Source organism: Triticum urartu, chromosome 1A (genome assembly GCF_056163025.1).
Source record: "Triticum urartu cultivar PI428250 chromosome 1A, HENAU_Tu73, whole genome shotgun sequence".
Classification (NCBI taxonomy): domain Eukaryota; kingdom Viridiplantae; phylum Streptophyta; class Magnoliopsida; order Poales; family Poaceae; genus Triticum; species Triticum urartu.
Window position 1 is genome coordinate 73,993,467 of NC_141873.1, and position 20,344 is coordinate 74,013,810.

Sequence of the window (20,344 nt, forward strand, 5' to 3'; positions counted from 1 at the left end):
TTTTGATAATGATGATGTTTAATTGGGATTGAGGATGCTGTCAACCATTCTCAATGTTTAACAACTACCATGATAGTTAAATTAATTTTATTCCTTTGTAGTAGGGAAAAATTGGCTTTACGCAAAACTGTAACCATAGAGCTTTCCACCAGCCAAATATGCATATAGTATAGCAGTTTCATTCCATTACTCTCTATGTGTTAACTTGCCAGCATATTCCATGTGCTGGCCTGTTTCGGGCTGCAACGTTAATGTTGCAGACTTTTCAGACGACGATTAAGGAGTTTTAGGTCGTGGTTCTATACTCAGTGATGCTGTTGGAGTTGATGGACGCACTTATCTTCCAAGCCTTCCGCTGTTATCGTTATTAGATGGCCTTAAGCCATATCTATTGTAATAAGTTCTCTATTGAGACACTCGATGTAATAAGTGTGTGATTGCTACTCTGTTATAAATCCTTCGTGTACTGTGTGGTGCCAGCATTACTGATCCAGGGATGACACCGGAGCACAGAGATTAGACCATTTGAGGTCTGGTCGCTATAGCACAACCCACCAGGGCGCGCCAGGAGGCCCTAGCATGCCCAGGTGGGTTGTGCCCACCTCGGGTGCCCCCTGGACCACCTCTTTGCTCTATAAATACCCAAATATTCCCAAAATCTTAGGGGAGTGGACGAAATATTCATCCAGCCGGTGCAGAGTCCAGAAACACCAGATCCAATCTAAACACCATCACGGAGGGGTTCACCACTTCCATTGGTGCCTCTCCGATGATGCGTGAGTAGTTCCTTGTAGACCTTCGGGTCCGTAGTTAGTAGCTAGATGGCTTCATCTCTCTCTCTCTCTTGATTCCCAATACAATGGTCTCTTGGAGATCCATATGATGTAACTCTTTTGCGGTGTGTTTGTTGGGATCGATGAACTTTGAGTTTATGATCAGATCTATGTTTTTATATCCATGAAAGTATTTGATTTTCTTTGATCTCTTTTATGCATGATCTCTTATAGCCTCGTATTTCTTCTCTGATATTTGGGTTTTGTCTGGCCAACTCGATCTATTTATCTTGCAATGGGAAGAGGTGCCCGGTAGTGGGTTCGATCTTAGGGTGCTTGATCCCATTGACGGAAAGGGAACCGACATGTATGTATCGTTGCTACTAAGGTTAAAAATACGAGATCTATATCTACCGCCATATAGATAAATGGATCTTCTCTACATCATGCATCTTGAGCACTGTGTTGGTTTTCCCTTGAAGAGGAAAGGGTGATGCAACAAAGTAGCATAAGTATTTCCCTCAGTTTTTTAGAACCAAAGTATCAATCCAGTAGGAGACTACACGCAAGTCCCTCGTACCTACACAAACAAATAAGAACCTCACAACCAACGCGATAAAGGGGTTGTCAATCCCTTCACCGTCACTTACGAGAGTGAGATCTGATAGAGATCATAATAATAAGATAAATATGTTTGGTATTTTTATGATATAGATTGAAAGTAAAGATTGCAAAATAAAATAGATTGGAAAGTTATATGATAAGAGATAGACCTGGGGGCCATAGGTTTCACTAGTGGCTTCTCTCAAGATAGCATAAGTATTACGATGGGTGAACAAATTACTGTCGAGTAATTGATAGAAAAGTGCATAATTATGAGAATATCTAGGCATGATCATGTATATAGGCATCACGTCCGCTACAAGTAGACCGAAATGATTCTGCATCTACTAATATTACTCCACACATCGACCGCTATCCAGCATGTATCTAGAGTATTAAGTTCATAAGAACAGAGTAACGCATTAGGCAAGATGACATGATGTAGAGGGATAAACTCAAGCAGTATGATATAAACCCCATATTTTTATCCTCGACGGCAACAATACAATATGTGCCTTGCTACCCCTTCTATCACTGGGAAATGACACCGCAAGATTGAACCCAAAGCTAAGCACTTCTCCCATTGCAAGAAAGATCAATCTAGTAAGCCAAACCAAACTGATAATTCGAAGAGGCTTGCAAAGATAACCAATCATACAAAAAAGATTTCAGAGAAGAATCAAATATTGTTCATAGATAAACTTGATCATAAACCCACAATTCATTGGATCTCGACAAACACACCGCAAAAAGAGTTACATCAAATAGATCTCCAAGAAGATCGAGGAGAACATTGTATTGAGATCCAAAGAGAGAGAATAAGTCATCTAGCTAATAACTATGGACCCGAAGATCTGAGGTAAACTACTCACACATCATCGGAGGGGCCATGGAGTTGATGTATAGGCCCTCCGTGATTGATTCCCCCTCCGACGGAGCTCCGGAAAAGGCCCCAAGATGGGATCTCTTGGGTACATAAGGTTGCGGCGGTTGAAATAGGGTTTCGTGGTGCTCCTGGATGTTTTTGGGGTATATGAATATATATATATATATATATATATATATATATAGGAGGAAGAAGTAGGTCGGTGGAGCCACGAGGGGCCCACGAGGGGGAGGGTGCGCCCCCTGCCTCGTGGCCTCCTCGTTGGTTGCTTGACGTCCACACCAAGTCCCTTGGATCAAGTTTGTTCCAAAAATAACTCTCCCGAAGGTTTTATTCCGTTTGATATTCCTTTTCCGCGAAACACTGAAATAGGCAAAAAAATAGCAATTTGCACTGGGGCTTGGGTTAGTAGGTTAGTCCCAAAAATAATATAAAAGTGTATAAATAAGCCCATTAACATCCAAAACAGATAATATAATAGAATGGAACAATAAAAAATTATAGATACGTTGGAGACGTATCAAGCACCCCCAAGTTTAATTCCTGCTCGTCCTCGAGTAGGTAAATGATAAAAACAGAATTTTTGATGTGGAATGCCACCTAGCATAATTCTCAATGTAATTTTCTTTATTGTGGCATGAATGTTCAGATCCGAGAGATTCAAGACAAAATTTTAATATTGACATAAAAATAATGATACTTCAAGCATACTAACTAAGCAATCATGTCTTCTCAAAATAGCATGGCAAAAGAAAGTTCATCCCTACAAAATCATATAGTTTGGTCATGCTTCATTTTCGTCACACAAGAATGCTCTCATCTTGCACAACCCCGATGACAAGCCAAGCTATTGTTCCATACTTTAGTAATCTCAAACTTTTTTCAACTTTCACGCAATACATGAGCGTGAGCCATGGACATAGCACTATGGGTGGAATAGAATAATGATAGGGGGTTATGTGGAGAAGAAAAAAAAGGAGAAAGTCTCACATCGACGAGGCTAATCAATGGGCTAGGGAGATGCCCATCAATTGATGTCAATGCAAGGAGTAGGGATTGCCATGCAAGGGATGCACTAGAGCTATAAATGTATGAAAGCTCAACAAAATAAACTAAGTGGGTGTGCATCCAACTTGCTTGCTCACGAAGACCTAGGGCATTTGAGGAAGCCCATTGTTGGAATATACAAGCCAAGTTCTATAATGAAAAATTCCCACTAGTATATGAAAGTGAAAAACAAGAGACTCTCTATCATAAAGATCATGGTGCTACTTTGAAGCACAAGTGTGGAAAAAAGGATAGTAGCATTGCCCCTTTTTTATTTATTTTCTTTTCTGGGCCTTTATTTTTTTGGCCTTTCTCTTTTTATTTATTTATTTGGGACAACGCTCTATTAATGATGATCATCACACTTCTATTTATTTAGAACTCAATGATTACAACTCGATACTAGAACAAAATATGACTCTATATGAATTCCTCCGGCGATGTACCAGGAAGGGCAATGAATCAAGAGTGACATGTATGAAAAATTATGCATGGTGGCTTTGCCACAAATACGATGTCAACTACATGATCATGCAAAGCAATATGACAATGATGAAGTGTGTCATAAATGAAACGGTGGAAAGTTGCATGGCAATATATCTCGGAATGGCTATGGAAATGCCATAATAGGTAGGTATGGTGGCTGTTTTGAGGAAGATATAAGGAGGTTTATGTGTGATAGAGCGTATCATATCACGGAGTTTGGATGCACCGACGAAGTTTGCACCAACTCTCAAGGTGAGAAAGGGCAATGCACGGTACCGAAGAGGCTAGCAATGATGGAAGGGTGAGAGTGCGTATAATCCATGGACTCAACATTAGTCATAAAGAACTCACATACTTATTGCAAAAATCTACAAGTCATCAAAAACCAAGCACTACATGCATGCTCCTAGGGGGATATATTTGTAGGAAAAGACCATCGCTCATCCCCGACTGCCACTCATAAGGAAGACAATCAAAGAACACCTCATGTTTCAAATTTGTTACACAACGGTTACCATACGTGCATGCTACGGGACTTGCAATCTTCAACACAAGTATTTATCAAATTCACAATTACTCAACTAGCACACTCTAATATCACCACCTTTATATCTCAAAACAATTATCAAGTATCAAACTTCTCCTAGTACTCAATGCGCTTTCTATGATAGTTTTTATTATACCCAGCTTAGATGCCTATCGTATTAGGACTAGTTTCATAACCAAAGCAAATTACCATGCTGTTCTAAGGGACTATCAAAATGATATAAGTGAAGCATGATAGATCAATAATTTCTGTAAAATAAAACCACCACCGTGCTCTAAAATATATAAGTGAAGCACTAGAGCAAAATTATCTAGCTCAAAAGATATAAGTGAAGCACATAGAGTATTCTAATAAATTTCAATTCATGTGTGTCTCTCCCAAAAGGTGTGTACAGCAAGGATGATTGTGTTAAACTAAAAATCAAAGACTCAAATCATACAAGACGCTCCAAGCAAAACACATATCATGTGGTGAATAAAAATATAGCCTCAAGTAAAGTTACCGATAGAAGAAGACGAAAGAGGGGATGCCTTCTGGGGCATCCCCAAGCTTAGAATTTTGGTTGTCCTTGAATTTTACCTTGGGGTGCCATGGACATCCCCAAGCTTAGGCTCTTGCCACTCCTTGTTCCATAATCCATCAAATCTTTACTCAAAACTTGAAAACTTCACAACACAAAACTTAAACAGAAAATCTCATGAGCTCCGTTAGTAAAAGAAAACAAACCACCACTTAAGGTACTGTAATGAACTCATTCTTTATTTATTTTGGTGTTAAACCTAATGTATTCTAACTTCTCTATGGTTCATAACCTCCGATACTAGCCATAGATTCATCAAAATAAGCAAACAACACGCGAAAAACAGAATCTGTCAAAAACAGAACAGTCTGTAGTAATCTGTAGGTTCAGAATACTTCTGTAACCCCAAAAATTCTAAAATAAATTTCTGGACGTGAGTAATTTATCTATTAATCATCTTCAAAAAGAATCAACTTAATCGCACTCTCCAGTAAAAAATGGCAGCAAATCTCGTGAGCGCTAAAGTTTCTGTTTTTTATAGCAAGATCGCAAAGACTTTCCCCAAGTCTTCCCAAAGGTTCTACTTGGCACAAACACTAATTAAAAGCAAAAAACCACATATAAACAGAGTCTAGATGAATTATTTATTACTGAACAGAACCAATTAGCAAGAAACAAAAATAAAATTGGGTTGCCTCCCAACAAGCGCTATCGTTTAACGCCCCCAGCTAGGCATTGATAATTTCAATGATGCTCACATGAAAGACAAGAATTGAAGCACAAAAGAGAGCATCATAAAACACGTGACAAACACATCTAAGTCTAAAATACTTCCTATGCATAGGCATCTTATAGGCAAACAAATTATCATAGCAAGCAAAAACTAGCATATGCAATGAAGCAGAAAGAAACAATAGCAATCTCAACATAACGAGAGGTAATTTAGTAACATGAAAATTTATACAATCATATTTCCTCTCTCATAATAATTACATGTGGGATCATAAGAAAATTCAACAAAATATCCATCACATAAAATATTTTCAACACGATCCACATGCATGCAAAGTTGACACTCTTCCAAAATAGTGGGATTAACATTAACTGAAGTCATGACCTCTCCAAACCCACTTTTATCAAAAATTTCATAAGATTGAACATTCTCCAAATATGTGGGATCTAAAGTTGACACTATTCCAAACCAACTTTCAATAATATTGCAAACACTATTATTAATCTCATATTCATCATGGGGCTTAAATAAGGTTTCAAGATCATAAGAAGAATCACCCCAATCATGATCATTGCAACAAGTAGAGGACATAGCAAAACTAGCATCCCCAAGCTTAGGGTTTTGTATATTATTAGCAAAATTGACATTAATAGAATTTATAATAACATCATTGCAATCATGCTTTTCATCGAAGGAACTATCAAGTATGGGTGCAATAGCAACGATCTCATGTTTAACATAAGGAACTATTGCAAATTCATCTTCATAAATATTGGCATCATGGCTGCAAGAATAGCAAGCATCATGTTCATCAAGGGATATTTCAATCAAATCATCGAAATCATAATTATCTATGGATTCATGCATATCATTATTTTCTTCCGAAGCAACGGTCATTCTTTCAATAAATTCTTTGACATAGACATTATGAGCATAGTTTTTATAGCAATATTTAAGTATGTCAAGATTTTCAAATTCGTAAAGAGTAATATCATACATTTCAATCAAAGAAGCAACTTCATAAGCACTGAGGGATTCCAGGATTAGGGGGTCTCCGGACAGCCGGACTATATCCTTTGGCCGGACTGTTGGACTATGAAGATACAAGATTGAAGACTTCATCTCGTGTCCGGATGGGACTCTACTTGGCGTGGAAGGAAAGCTAGGCAATACAGATATGTATATCTCCTCCTTTGTAACCGAGCTTGTGTAACCCTAGCCCCCTCCCATGTCTATATAAACCGGAGGGTTTTAGTCCGTAGGACAACAGCCAATCATACCATAGGCTAGCTTCTAGGGTTTAGCCTCTCCGATCTCGTGGTAGATCAACTCTTGTAATACTCATATCATCAAGAATAAATCAAGCAGGACGTAGGGTTTTACCTCCATCAAGAGGGCCCGAACCTGGGTAAAACATCGTGTTCCCTACCTCCTGTTACCATCCACCTTAGACGCACAGTTCGGGACCCCCTACACGAGATCCGCCAGTTTTGACACCGACATTGGTGCTTTCATTGAGAGTTCCTCTATGTCGTCGCCGTTAGGCTTGATGGCTCCTACTATCATCGATAGCGATGCAGTCCAGGGTGAGACTTTTCTCCCCGGACAGATCTTTGCGTTCGGCGGCTTCGCACTGCGGGCCAACTCGCTTGGCCATCTGGAGCAGATTGAAAGTTACACCCCTGGCCACCAGGCTAGGTTTGGAAGCTTAAATTACACGGCCGATATCCACGGTGACTTGATCTTCGATGGATTCGAGCCCCTGCCTGGTGCGCCACGCGGTCACGATAAGTACGATTTAGCTCTACCATCGGATCGTATTCAGGAGATCGCACCGGCAGCCGCTCCGAGCCTCAATTCGGAGGCAGTTGTGCCATCCAGGGACGGGTGGATAGACCCCGCCACGGAGGTCGTATCCTCTGCAGCGATCGAGCCGAATATCGACCTTACCCTTCACGAGAGCCGTGTTGCCAAACTGCCGGATCCTTCTCCGGCCACGGGCTCCAAACCGCCTGCGCCCGTTCCTATCGAATCCAATTGGGCGCCGATCATGGAGTTTACCTCCGCGGATATTTTTCAGCACTCGCCCTTCGGCGACATACTGAACTCATTAAGGTCTCTCTCCTTGTCAGGAGGATCCTAGCCGAACTATGTCCGGCAGGATTGGGATGCGGATGACGAATAAATTCGCCACCCACCCACCACCCACTTAGTAGCCACTGTCGATGACTTAACCGACATGCTCGACTTCGACTCCGAAGACATCGACAGTATGGACGATGACGCGGGAGACGAAGAGGAACCATTGCCCACAGGGCACTGGACAGCCACCTCATCATACGATATATACATGGTGGACACACCCAAAGAAGGCAATGGCGACGAGACAACGGAGGATGACCCCTCCAAGAAGCAACCCAAGCGCCGGCGTCAGCGGCACCGCTCTAAGTCCCGCCAAGGCAAAAGTGGTGATACCGGCACCGGAGATAATAGCACTCCGGACAGTGCCGAAGACAACAACCATCCCCTCTAGCAAGATTTAGGGCAGGAGGAGAGAGCGGCAGATGGAGAGGCGGAGGATGATAATTACATACCTCCCTCGGAAGACGAGACAAGCCTCGACGATGACGAATTTGTCATGCCTGAGGATCCCGTCGAACAAGAGCACTTCAAGCGCCGGCTTATAGCCACGGCAAATAGCCTTAAGAAAAAGCAGCAGCAGCTTCAAGCTGATCAAGATTTGCTAGCTGACAGATGGACTGAAGTCATGGCGGCCGAGGAATACAAACTCGAACGCCCCTCCAAGAGTTACCCAAAGTGCAGGTTGCTACCCCGACTGGAGGAGGAAGCACCAAAACCTACAACCCCGGCGTATGGCGCGGCTGATCGGCCACCTCGTGGCCGCGACAGAGACATTCCAGCCAAAAGCTCAGCCCGCACCCCGACGCCATTCAAATAAAAAGGCATGGGGAAATACGCCAGACCTACGAGACGTATTGGAGGACAAAGCAAAACATGCAATATCGATCTACGGATCACGAGGGTGCGCCACTATGCAAGACGATAATCGTCACGCCGGATACAGTAAAAGTAAGCCCGGCCGGGCCGAACACAGCGGGCAAGACTCATTCGAGCTGCATCGCGACATAGCCCAGTACAGAGGCACCACACACCCCTTATGCTTCACAGATGAAGTAATGGATCATCAAATCCCAGAGGGTTTCAAACCCGTAAATATAGAATCATATGACGGCACAACAGATCCCGCGGTATGGATCGAGGATTTCCTCCTGCACATCCACATGGCCCGCGGTGATGACCTACACGCCATCAAATACCTCCCACTCAAACTCAAAGGACCAGCTCGGCATTGGCTCAATAGCTTGCCAGCAGAGTCCATCGGTTGTTGGGAAGATCTGGAAGCCGCATTCCTCGACAACTTTCAGGGCACTTATGTGCGACCACTAGATGCCGATGACTTGAGCCACATAATTCAGCAGCCAGAGGAATCGGCCAGGCAATTCTGGACACGGTTCCTAATGAATAAAAATCAAATCGTCGACTGTCCGGATGCAGAGGCCCTAGCAGCTTTCAAGCACAACATCCACGATTAATGGCTCGCCCGACACCTTGGCCAGGAAAAGCCGAAATCTATGGCAGCCCTCACGACAATCATGACCCGCTTTTGTGCGGGATAAGACAGCTGGCTGGCTCGCAGCAATAACATATCAAAGAACCATGGTACTTCGGATACCAAGGATGGCAATGGCAGATTATGTCGCAACAAACATAAGCGCCGCATTAACAACGACAATACTGAGGATACGGCAGTCAATGCCGGATTCAAAGGCTCTAAACCCGGTTAGCGGAAAAAGCCATTCAAAAGAAGCACTCCGGGCCCGTCCAGTTTGGACCGTATACTCGATCGCTCGTGCCAAATACACGGCACCCCCGACAAGCCAGCCAACCACATCAACAGGGATTGTTGGGTGTTCAAGCAGGCCGGCAAGATAAATGCCGAAAACAAAGATAAGGGGTCACATAGCGATGACAAGGAGGAGCCCCGGCAGCCGAACACCGGAGGACAGAAGAGGTTCCTCCCACAAGTGCGGACGGTGAACATGATATACGCAACCCACATCCCCAAGAGGGAGCGGAAGCATGCGCTCAGAGACGTATTTGCGTTGGAGCCAGTCGGCCCAAAGTTCAACCCATGGTCTTCCTGTCCGATCACCTTTGACCGCAGGGACCACCCGACTAGTATCCGTCATGGCGGATTCGCCGCATTGGTCTTAGAACCAAACATTGATGGATTTCACCTCACTCGAGTCCTTATGGATGGCGGCAGCAGCCTGAACCTGCTTTATCAGGACACAGTGTGCAAAATGGGTATAGACCCCTCAAGGATCAAACCCACTAAAACGACCTTTAAAGGCGTCATAACAGGTGTAGAGGCCCATTGCCCAGGCTCAGTAACACTGGAAGTGGTCTTTGGATCTCCGGATAACTTCTGAAGCGAAGAGTTAATCTTCGACATAGTCCCGTTCCGCAGTGGCTACCATGCACTGCTCGTGCGAACCACATTTGCAAGATTCAATGCGGTACCGCATTATGCATATCTCAAGCTCAAGATGCCAGGACCTCGGGGGGTCATCACAGTCAATGGAAACACAGAGCGCTCTCTCTGCACGGAGGAGCACACTGCAGCCCTCGCAGCAGAAGCGCAAAGCAGCCTCTTAAGGCAATCCACTAGTTCGGCGATTAAGGACCCGGACACCTTCAAGCGTGCCCAGAGTAATCGGCAACAGGACCGCCTGGTACGTTCCGAGCTCGCATAGCAATGCGGCCACGCGTACATAATTACGCATTAAAAATACCATGGGCACAGGCGGGGAGGGGGGCACGACTGCGGCACGCTCCAAGTCGCGGCTTAAACCGCACTAGGGGCTTCCCGCTTTGTTATTTTTCTCTTTCAGGACTTTAATCTCTGGAAACCCTGTCCGGCAGCATGATTGCCGAACACATGATGCAGCAACCAAGGAGGCAGAAAGCTACGTCACACCACGGAAATCCCCCAGGTGGATTACGATAACGAGTGAAATATTTGCTTTAATACTATTGCTCATCTTGCCCTTGGAAGGGACATGTCAAACAATCCTACTTTTTGCTTATCGCTACTTGTATCATTCCGCTTTAACGCACCTTTTTGAATAAACAATGCATAGCATTAAGACTATTATTGCATTCTTCCTTTTTATATATATGTTCATTCACAACATCTAGCACCCATACACTCTGGTACGGCCAATACGCTAGGGGCTTAACCATACCCCATAATACGGCGTGAGAAATTCAAACACTTTCAACAGTGCGGCACCCCGAACTTATAGCATTATATGCATCAGCTCCGAATCATGTCTTGGGTCAATAGTTGGGTTTGCCCGGCTCCCATGTTTTGGTACCTTACGTTCCTCTATATCGGCTAAGGTAGCACTGGGAGAACTACTGTGATCGTGCCCCGGTTCTGCTGGGCTAAGCACCTCAGTAGAGAAAGCTAAAACTGACTGTCATGATAAGGCGAGAGACTGGTCGCTGTTCGAGAGGTTTCGAGTCCCTAAAGACTTATGCCGCTTAGAGCGAGGAGTCGGCCCTGTCCGGCTTAAGGCGTGTATCGCACCCCAAATTCGGCCTTCCGAATACTGGGGGCTTCGCCGAAATTTAAAATTATAGAATTCTATGGCTAAGTGAGAGTGATAACGCATTATAGTCCGATTGCCTTGTTCGTTGTGCTGAGCACCTCCCTCGAAGGACCCAACAATGGGAACAAGAGTGCTCAGGTTTATCCCGAACACTCCAGCACTCGTGGCGTGGGGGGCAGAAGCCGATGACTAGCCATCTCTCAGATTTGATAAACAGCCGAACAGAAGGTAATATTTTAAATTCAGACAAGCGTTGCATATCGCATATGAACAAGTTTTTCATAATACAGGATTACACGAGCAAGTTCATTCAAACATTACATCTTTTGCACACTCGTCCGCTACAAGACGGGCACCCTTCAGGACACCCTCATAGTACATATCGGGGTGGCGATGCTCCTTGCCCTCCGGCGGCCCTTCCTTCACCAGCTTCACGGCGTCCATCTTGGCCCATTGCACCTTCACACGGGTGAAAGCCCGGCGTGCACCTTCGATGCAGACAGACCGCTTGATAACTTCCAGCCGTGGGCAGGCATCCATAAGCCGCCTCACCAGGCCGAAGTAGCTGTTGGGAAGGGTGTAACGCCCCGGACACACCCGCTGGTGGTTGTTACTCCTGGCGGGATCTAGACTGGCCCCACAGATCAATACTAGTCTTTTCTGCGCACTTTGTCCTCACTCGTGCGCACCCGGGAGCAACTTCCCGGTCGGTCACCCATCCTGACACTACTCCAAGCTGAGCATGCTTAAGTTTGGAGTTCTGTCCGAATGGGCTCCCAGAAAAGAAGGAATTCCTTATTGATATGAGTAGTCTATCATCCCTAATAAGCCAAGCCATCACATACACCCCCACTAAGAGGAACCGACGTCCTCGTCGGGCCACAGGAACGTTCCCTCTTGGCACATACGTCTGTGCATCTAGTCTGGTACATGTACCATGTCGTGTGCCACGGAGGGTCACAAATGTCATGAACAACATGATCGCGCACCTGTCCGCAAACATCCGTGTAACCGCGAGGGTCGGCTCTGATACCAACTTGTAACGCCCCAGACACACCCGTCGGTGGTCATTACTCCTGGCGGCATCTAGACTGGCCCCACAGATCAATACTAGTATTTTCTGCGCACTTTGTCCTCACTCGTGCGCACCCGGGAGCAACTTCCTGGTCGGTCACCCATCCCGACACTACTCCAAGCTGAGCACGCTTAACTTTGGAGTTCTGTCCGAATGGGCTCCCGGAAAAGAAGGAATTCCTTATTGATATGAGTAGTCTATCATCCCTAATAAGCTAGGCCATCACAAAGGGCGTCGCCAGGCCACATCCGGACTATAAAGCCCTTCATGGCCTGTTCGGCCGCCTTATGCTGCTCGACCAGTTGCTTCAGCTGGTCGCTCAGAGGCATCGGGTGTTCGGTCCCAGTATACTGAGACTAGAACAGCTTCTCCGTTGAGCTTCCCTCCTCGACCTGGTAAAACTGTGCGGCATCCGACACGCTGCGGGGCAAATCTGCGAATGCTCCTGGAGAGCTCCAGATTCGGGTAAGTAACAAGTAATTTACTTTCGCATGCTTGCTTTGCATATAGAATGCCTTACACACCGCTATCTTCTTCATCGCATCAATATCCTGGAGGGTCTTTTGGGCTTCGGCCCTGGCATTCTTTGCGCTCTCGAGGGCCGCGGCAAGCTCAGACTCTCGCGTCTTCAAGTCAAGCTCCAACGCCTCGTGCTTCGTTACGAGAGCGTGGAGCTCTTGCTGCACCTCGCCCACCCGAGCTGTCGGCGTTCTGGGAATGGGGGTCCCCAGACTTGCCTGCCTGCGGCGTGGCTCAAAGGGCGCCCAACACGGCCCATCTTCATCAACACAGACCCAAGACCCTCGCGAGGGGCCAAGCCTCGCGGGGAGGACGACACGGAGCTTCCTCAGGCACGGCCTCATCAGGCTGGCTCGCGAGGAGGCGGAGAGATCAAGGCGGGGTACCTCACGAGGTGCCCGTGACGCAAGCCATGACGACCAAGGGTGCCAGGCGGGCGCCAGCCCGCGCAGTGTCCTCCTTTCCTCTTTGGTGCAAAGGGAGCAAGCGCAGGCAAGAGCATCAAGAAAAGGCACCCGTTTCGGTGCAACGAGACCAAGACCAGTCCAACGGCAGGGAGGAAGTCATTGTGGAGCCCAAGCCAGCGTCACCACCAGAGCCTTTGGCAGGCGAGGACCAACTTTAGTCAGGATAAGTGTACCAGATGTTCCCCTTTAAAATGGCCAATTGTTGGCGCCCTTCCCGCTCAATATTTGGGAAGAGGCCCAGGGCCTTTGCCTATAAATAGGACTAGCCACCCCCAGGGTAGAGGGATCGGGATCGAAACCGGAGTGGGATCGAGATCGGAATTGGAGAGAGAATCGAGAAGAGAGAGAGAGAGAGAGAAGGGTGACTGAACTCCTCCTAGCAGTTCATCCCCCCAGCCAAGAACAGACCCTCGGGAGGCTGTTTTTCCTTGTATTGTTCATCATCATCAGCCCAAGAGGCAATCCACCACACCACGCACTGGAGTAGGGTATTACACCACAACGGTGGCCCGAACCAGTATAAACCCTGTGTCTCTTGTGCTGTTCTTTCCATAGCTTAGATCTGAGCGAGGCGGAGGGGTGCAGGTAGGTAGAAGGCGAAATCTCCGCGCGCACCCCAGTGTTCGAACCTCAAGGGTCTGCTGGAACCCGAAATCCGACATTTGGCGCGCCAGGTAGGGGTGCGCCAGAATCCACCTTCTACCGCTTTGTGTCCCGTCGCGTCGTCATCACCATGTCCGGCGACCAGGCGGGCAACCCAGATCCATGGGCGGCGTGGCCCGCCCGCGCAGAGCCGCTCGCCTAGGGCGACCCCATGCTCGAGGCAGCTCGCGGTCCGTAGGGTGCTGCGGGCCGCGGGCGACGCGGACAAACTTCGATAGCTCCCACACCGCGGCAGGCGCGGTCGGCAGCAAGGGCCTCCAATCAGGCCGCGACCACGACACCGTACACCCGCCGGGAGCAGGCGAACTCGAGGGCCGCGCTCACGGTCGCCCGAGAGCTGCTGCAGTGCAGGCTGCTGGAGGGCGGCCGTGACGTGCTGCTGGAGCGGGTGGCAGAGCTCCTGGGCTTCGCCGCCTCGGGGGCTCACCCCTTCTGCACCCAGCTCCCATCTCAAGCCCAGGGCGGCCCGCGCGGGGGCTCCGCGCACGCCCGCGGGCTCCAAGGCTACTCCAACGCCAGCGAAGCTGTCGGCACCGGACCGGCGGCGGCGTTACCCCCGCTCCCGGTCCGCGAAGAAGGACTCGACGCGACCCACAGCCCCAGTGGGCAGCCGCGCTACCACCCCACGGTGGGCGCGTCAAGCAGGACTGCGTGGCACGCGGAGCACTATGGCGTGGCCTTCGGGATGACGGCGCCAGAAGAATACGTGCCCCTCATGATGGACCAAGGGCACCCTCACGAGGGCGAACAAGGCTCGCTCCTCAGCCCAAGCTGGGGGGACGAGGTGCCAGAAGCTGAGCCCTTCCGGGAGCCCCAGGACGGTCCCACTGGCCATGCTAGAGGCAACGATTATCGGGTACCGCTAATTCCTCAGGAGCAGTCATACGCTAATCATGGATCACAGGAGGTGCAGGTCGCCACAGCGAGCAGCTGCCCCGCTCCCACAGTCTCCTACCCCTCGGGAGGAGGGCGCAGGGGGCTGCAGGAGAGGGGCCGAGATCTGACATCACCACCGCGACGTTCGGAGCAAGGTGTTCTCAGGAGGTAGTCCCTCTGCTAGGGAGGTGCCTCAGGGCCTGCCCCTGGCGGAGGACCCGTGGTCATTGGGGGAACCGCTGGCGACCGCTCTACCCCATCGGCGGCGTCCTGGTTTCTGGTCATTGTTGATGGCACTAGAGTCTGGCGCAAGGCGGGCCCCTCGTCTGGCGATATGAAGCAAGGCCGGTACCTGTGAAGAAGGCCCAGTGCCTGTGAAGCTCGCCGCCCCGTGACACTCTCACGTAATAATGAGTGGGGCTGTACACGCCCCGGAGTCTCAGGGGTGCCGGCCTTAGGCCCTGGGGCTCCCTCCCACGCCCAGTGGCAGCACTTAGCTCCGCGCTGGTGAGAAGACGTCCAAGACTAGATTAGGTGCCGGACGCGGCCTTTTGTCTGCTTCATTGCTTTTCCCTTTGGTTGTCACTTTCCCCCGCTGGATTTAAGTTGGATTCGAATTTGAGATTTGCGTGTGTTCGGGGAAGGGGTGCTTAGTCTCGTTCGAGCAATTTCTCGCATTTTGATTACCACTTCGCCTCAGCTGCCTCCCCTCGTGAGCCCCTCGCGAGCCGGGTCAGGCCCAGCTTGCGCGCAGCCCAGACTGCCGCCACCGCGTCCTCTCAGGAGGGTTTTTTACTTCAGATCCTACGGATTCGATCAGGGAACACTCGGGACACCACAGCCTCCCATAGGCTACCTCAGGGCCAGCACGGGACAAAGGTAAACTAGCCGACCAGCGTGTCGCTTAAGCCAACCACTTGGCGCGGGCGCATGGGCAGTGTAACATCTACTAATACGATGAACACAAGTTTTACATGAGGGCCCCCCCTCCAAAATGCTCTCACAGCCATCAGGCCAAAACCTGAGTTCTATTCATGCAAGGTAAGGAAGCAGGAACGATGCACAATCAGTCGGATAAATCCCCCAATGCGTCCTCAGGAGCACCACCCGAACCGTTGCTGGCGTCGCTGGACTCGCCATCGCTGCCTGCGTCGCCACCAGCGGCGGCAGGGCCGTTCAGCACACCGCCCTCATCAGCAGCCATGATCACGCCGTCGTTCTGAAGAGAAGGCCCTGACAAGAGCATCCACATTGTCTTCCACCCAGTGCGCCAGGTCGTCTCGGACGGCCTGGGGGACTGGGGCGATGGCGGCGTCAAAATCGAAGTGGGGATCCATGTTCCGGAGATGGCTGAAGATGCGAGAAAAGGCGCGCCCGAGCAGGGCGTGGCTCCTCTCCTCCACCAACCTGTCAGCCCTGACCGACCGCGCCTCCAGCTGCGTCACCACGTCGGTGAAGAACTGAAGGTTGCCGGCGTAGTTGACTGCGTGCGGTTCGCCAACAGCCGCCCCGCAGATGTTGCCCAAGGCTGTGTTGGCTCTCTCCCAGAGCGTGGTGAGCATGGGGCCGTGCTCATGCTCCAGGATCCGCCGCTGATGTATCTCGTCCGCATTCTGGCGCCGACGACCTCAGCCTCCTCCACCTGCTGGCGAAGAAGGAGCACCTCGGCCTGGGAGGTGGTTGACTCCCCTTGCGCTACCTCAAGGACGGCCCGAAAAGCATCGGCCCGCCACGTCGCTTCCTCTAGCTTGGCCCTCAAGGCAGCAGTCCTACCTTCAGCCTTGGCCAGGATCAACCCCAGCTTCTCCTCGAACTCGTGCTCGAGGTTCAAGCACGCCATCGCCACCCGACGTCCGACCTCCTCCAGGACACGGGCTTCTCGTGCAGCGACATCATCCTCCGCCTGCGTCACCAAGCGCTCCCTCGTCTCCAGACGCTCGTACTCGTGGGTACGTTCGGCGGCTTCCAGCGTCAGCGCCTCCTCATGCTTCTGGAACTCTGCTGGGTCACCAGAGGCCACCTTCATTGACGCGAGGGCTGCCTCGCGCAGCTCCACTTGCTCCTCCAGTGAGTGGCACCAGGCTAGGAGCTCCCGAGCCCGCTCCTCCGCCGCCTCTCGCCGTCGGTCAGCTTCCCAGCCTCCTCAGCGGCACAAGATCGGGCCTCCCGAGAGGCCACCAGCGACGCCTTGGCCTCTGCGTCGTCAAGATCGCGCTGATGGCGCGCAAGGGCGATGGTGCCCTCCAGCTCGCGCCTCTCTGCAGCCAGGCGCAGGCCCTCGGCCTCAAGGCGCGCGTCTTCATCAGCAAGCTCCTCACCAAGCAGGCTCACTGCGTTAGCCGCCCTTCGAAGGAATCCTTGGCGAAGAGCCCGACGCTCCCAGGCGCGCTCGAGCACGTCTTCCACACCATCATCTGCCCCAAGCAAGCGCCGGGGGCCACGAATCAGCACTCCCCCTCCGGGAAGGGGGCTGGGGGCTGGCACCCTCGCGACGGCCGGGCACGCCATGCCAGAAGCCTGGCCTAGGGCCAGCTCGTCCCTAGATGAAGAGCGCAGGGAGCGCCTCAGCCAATCGCAGTCCACGACCAGGTGAGAAGCCCACGACAGGCTGGCTATGCCACGAGAAGGCCCGCGAAGGAGGATCGCGAGGTGCGCAGGGCCACGATGCGCCTCGGGACGGTTCGCCTCTCCGATCGCCCTCACCACAAGGGCTCTGCTGCTCGGAGCACTTGAAGACGGTGGAGGGGGCGAAGCCAAGGGGGACGGCACCTCAGCCATCTCCGCGAGCTCGGCTGGAAGGGGCCTGCGGAGCAAGGAACAGTAAAAGCAACAGAAGGATCGGGAGCTGGGAAAGGAGAAGGCTTACTCATCAATGGCGAAGTACTTCCTACGCTTCAGCAGGCGACAAGGGTAATCGTCGCCCAGGGCCTCCCTTCTCTTCTGAAGGGCCTCAGTCCACGCGGAAGCGGCCCAAGAGTTGAGCGCAGGGATCAACCTGCGATGAAGACGGAGCGTCAAGGCGATCCGCGTTAGGGGCGCCTGCCTGATGCGCGCTGCCAATCGCCTCGCCAAGAGAAGCGGCTGGAGCCTCAGGGGCCTCAGTCGCAGGCGCTGAGGGCAGCTTCTTGCCACCCTCAGCCTCAGCGGCACGAGCCCCAAGAGCTGCTCCCTCATGAGCATCGCCCGGCGCTGTCACCCCGCCGGGAGCCCCCTCGGCCTCTGGCGCCTCATGCCTCCCTGCTCCGCCACTTGAGGAAGAGTCGCCTTGGCCGACTGGAAGGGTAGTCACCGTCACTGGGTTCTCGCGAGACCCCCAGAGGCCGGCGGGGCGCGGCCGCCACTCATCAAAGATAGGCATCTGATTCACAAAATCGCCCCTGTTCTGGAAGAGGTACAGCAAGGCCCCTCCCTGCTGGATGCTGCCAGGGTTGGGGTCCCCAGTCTGGATCAAGAGCACTGTCCTCAGCACTTCAGGTGTCAGGTCCTCTTCCTGGAGCCTCATACGATCATCACGCCCGCTGAAGGCCAACATCTGGCGGGAGTGGCATTGGAGAGGAGCAATGCGGCGAAGCAGGAACTCCTTCACCACCTTGGGTGCTGTCACGCCAAGCGACCTCAAGAACGCGAAGCGGTGCCAGACGAAGACGAGCCGGGGGCTCTCAAGCATCTCCTGGCCCCAGCCCGAATTGGGGATAGCAGGCAAAGTTGGCTCCGATGGCAGGGGGCTGGGCACCCCTGCATCCACATACAGCCACCGCTCGCGGAACCCAGCCACGGGCAGAGGGAGCCTGAAGTCAATCCCTGAGGCCGTTGTCTCAGACGCGGCAACGAAGCTAACGCACGCCCAGCATTGGGTAGGGTCGACAAGACGCAGAGAGAAGAAGTGGCGCAGCAAGGCAATCAAAGGAAGGATGCCCATCATTGCCTCGCAAACAAAGGCGAAGACTGAAAGAAGGGTGATGGATTCAGGACCCAGATGCATCATGTGGATCTGATAGTGGGAAAGCACGGCATTAAAGAAATCAGAAAAGGGGGGAACCAGACCCGCCCACAGGGCGTCGGCGAAATACTGGACCTCGGTGACTATCCTGTCGATGGAGAAGTGAGACGCGGGCCAGGCCGTCGTCCTCCCGCGTTCGTTGAAGATAGTGGCCAGAGCCGAGCTGACCTTGCCCAAGCCCTCGGCGGGGGCCGCCAACGGCGGCGAGCAAGGCGGAGGCATGGGTTTCTTCCCTCTTCCCTTCTTCGTCGGAGCCATGGCGATGGGAAGGGGGGGGGAAGGTTCGAGATTGGGTTGAAAACAGAAGCTGGAGTTCGAGTGGAGGAAGGACAGAGGGTGCTCGAGCGACAGAAAGGGGAGCGGCTGTGTACGACTACGAGTCTGCCTAGTATGGCGCAAAATAAGGGGGGCGTGGGGGAACAGTGCCGCCCACGCCCAATCAACCGCCACGCGGCGCCCAAGGCCGCAGGCTGTTAGGGCCCGTGGCGCTTCACCCTTGCCCTTTCGCCTCCCTGCACGGCCAAGTCCGGGCGCGCCTTGGGCCCGGGGGCTACTGTCGGCGTTCTGGGAACGGGGGTCCCCAGACTTGCCTACCTGCGGCCTGCGGCGTGGCTCAAAGGGGGCCCAGCACGGCCCATCTTCATCAACACAGACCCAAGACCCTCGCGAGGGGCCAAGCCTCGCAGGGCGGACGACACGGAGCTTCCTCAGGCACGGCCTCATCAGGCTGGCTCGCGAGGAGGCGGAGAGATCAAGGCGGGGTACCTCACGAGGTGCCCGTGACGCAAGCCATGACGACCAAGGGTGCCAGGCGGGCACCAGCCCGCGCAGTGTCCTCCTTTCCTCTTTGGTGCAAAGGGAGCAAGCGCAGGCGAGAGCATCAAGCAAAGGCACCCGTTTCGGTGCAACGAGACCAAGACCAGTCCAACGGCAGGGAGGAAGTCATTGTGGAGCCCAAGCCAGCGTCACCACCAGAGCCTTTGGCAGCGCGAGGACCAACTTTAGTCAGGATAAGTGTACCAGATGTTCCCCTTTAGAATGGCCAATTGTTGGCGCCCTTCCCGCTCAATATTTGGGAAGAGGCCCATGGCCTTTGCCTATAAATAGGACTAGCCACCCCCAGGGTAGAGGGATCGGGATCGAAACCGGAGTGGGATCGAGATCAGAATCGGAGAGAGAATCGAGAAGAGAGGGAGAGAGAGAGAGACGGGTGACTGAACTCCTCCTAGCAGTTCATCCCCCCAGCCAAGAACAGACCCTCGCGAGGCTGTTTTTCCTTGTATTGTTCATCATCATCAGCCCAAGAGGCAATCCACCACACCACGCACTGGAGTAGGGTATTACACCACAACGATGGCCCGAACCAGTATAAACCCTGTGTCTCTTGTGTTGTTCTTTCCATAGCTTAGATCTTAGCGAGGAGGAGGGGTGCAGGTAGGTAGAAGGCGAA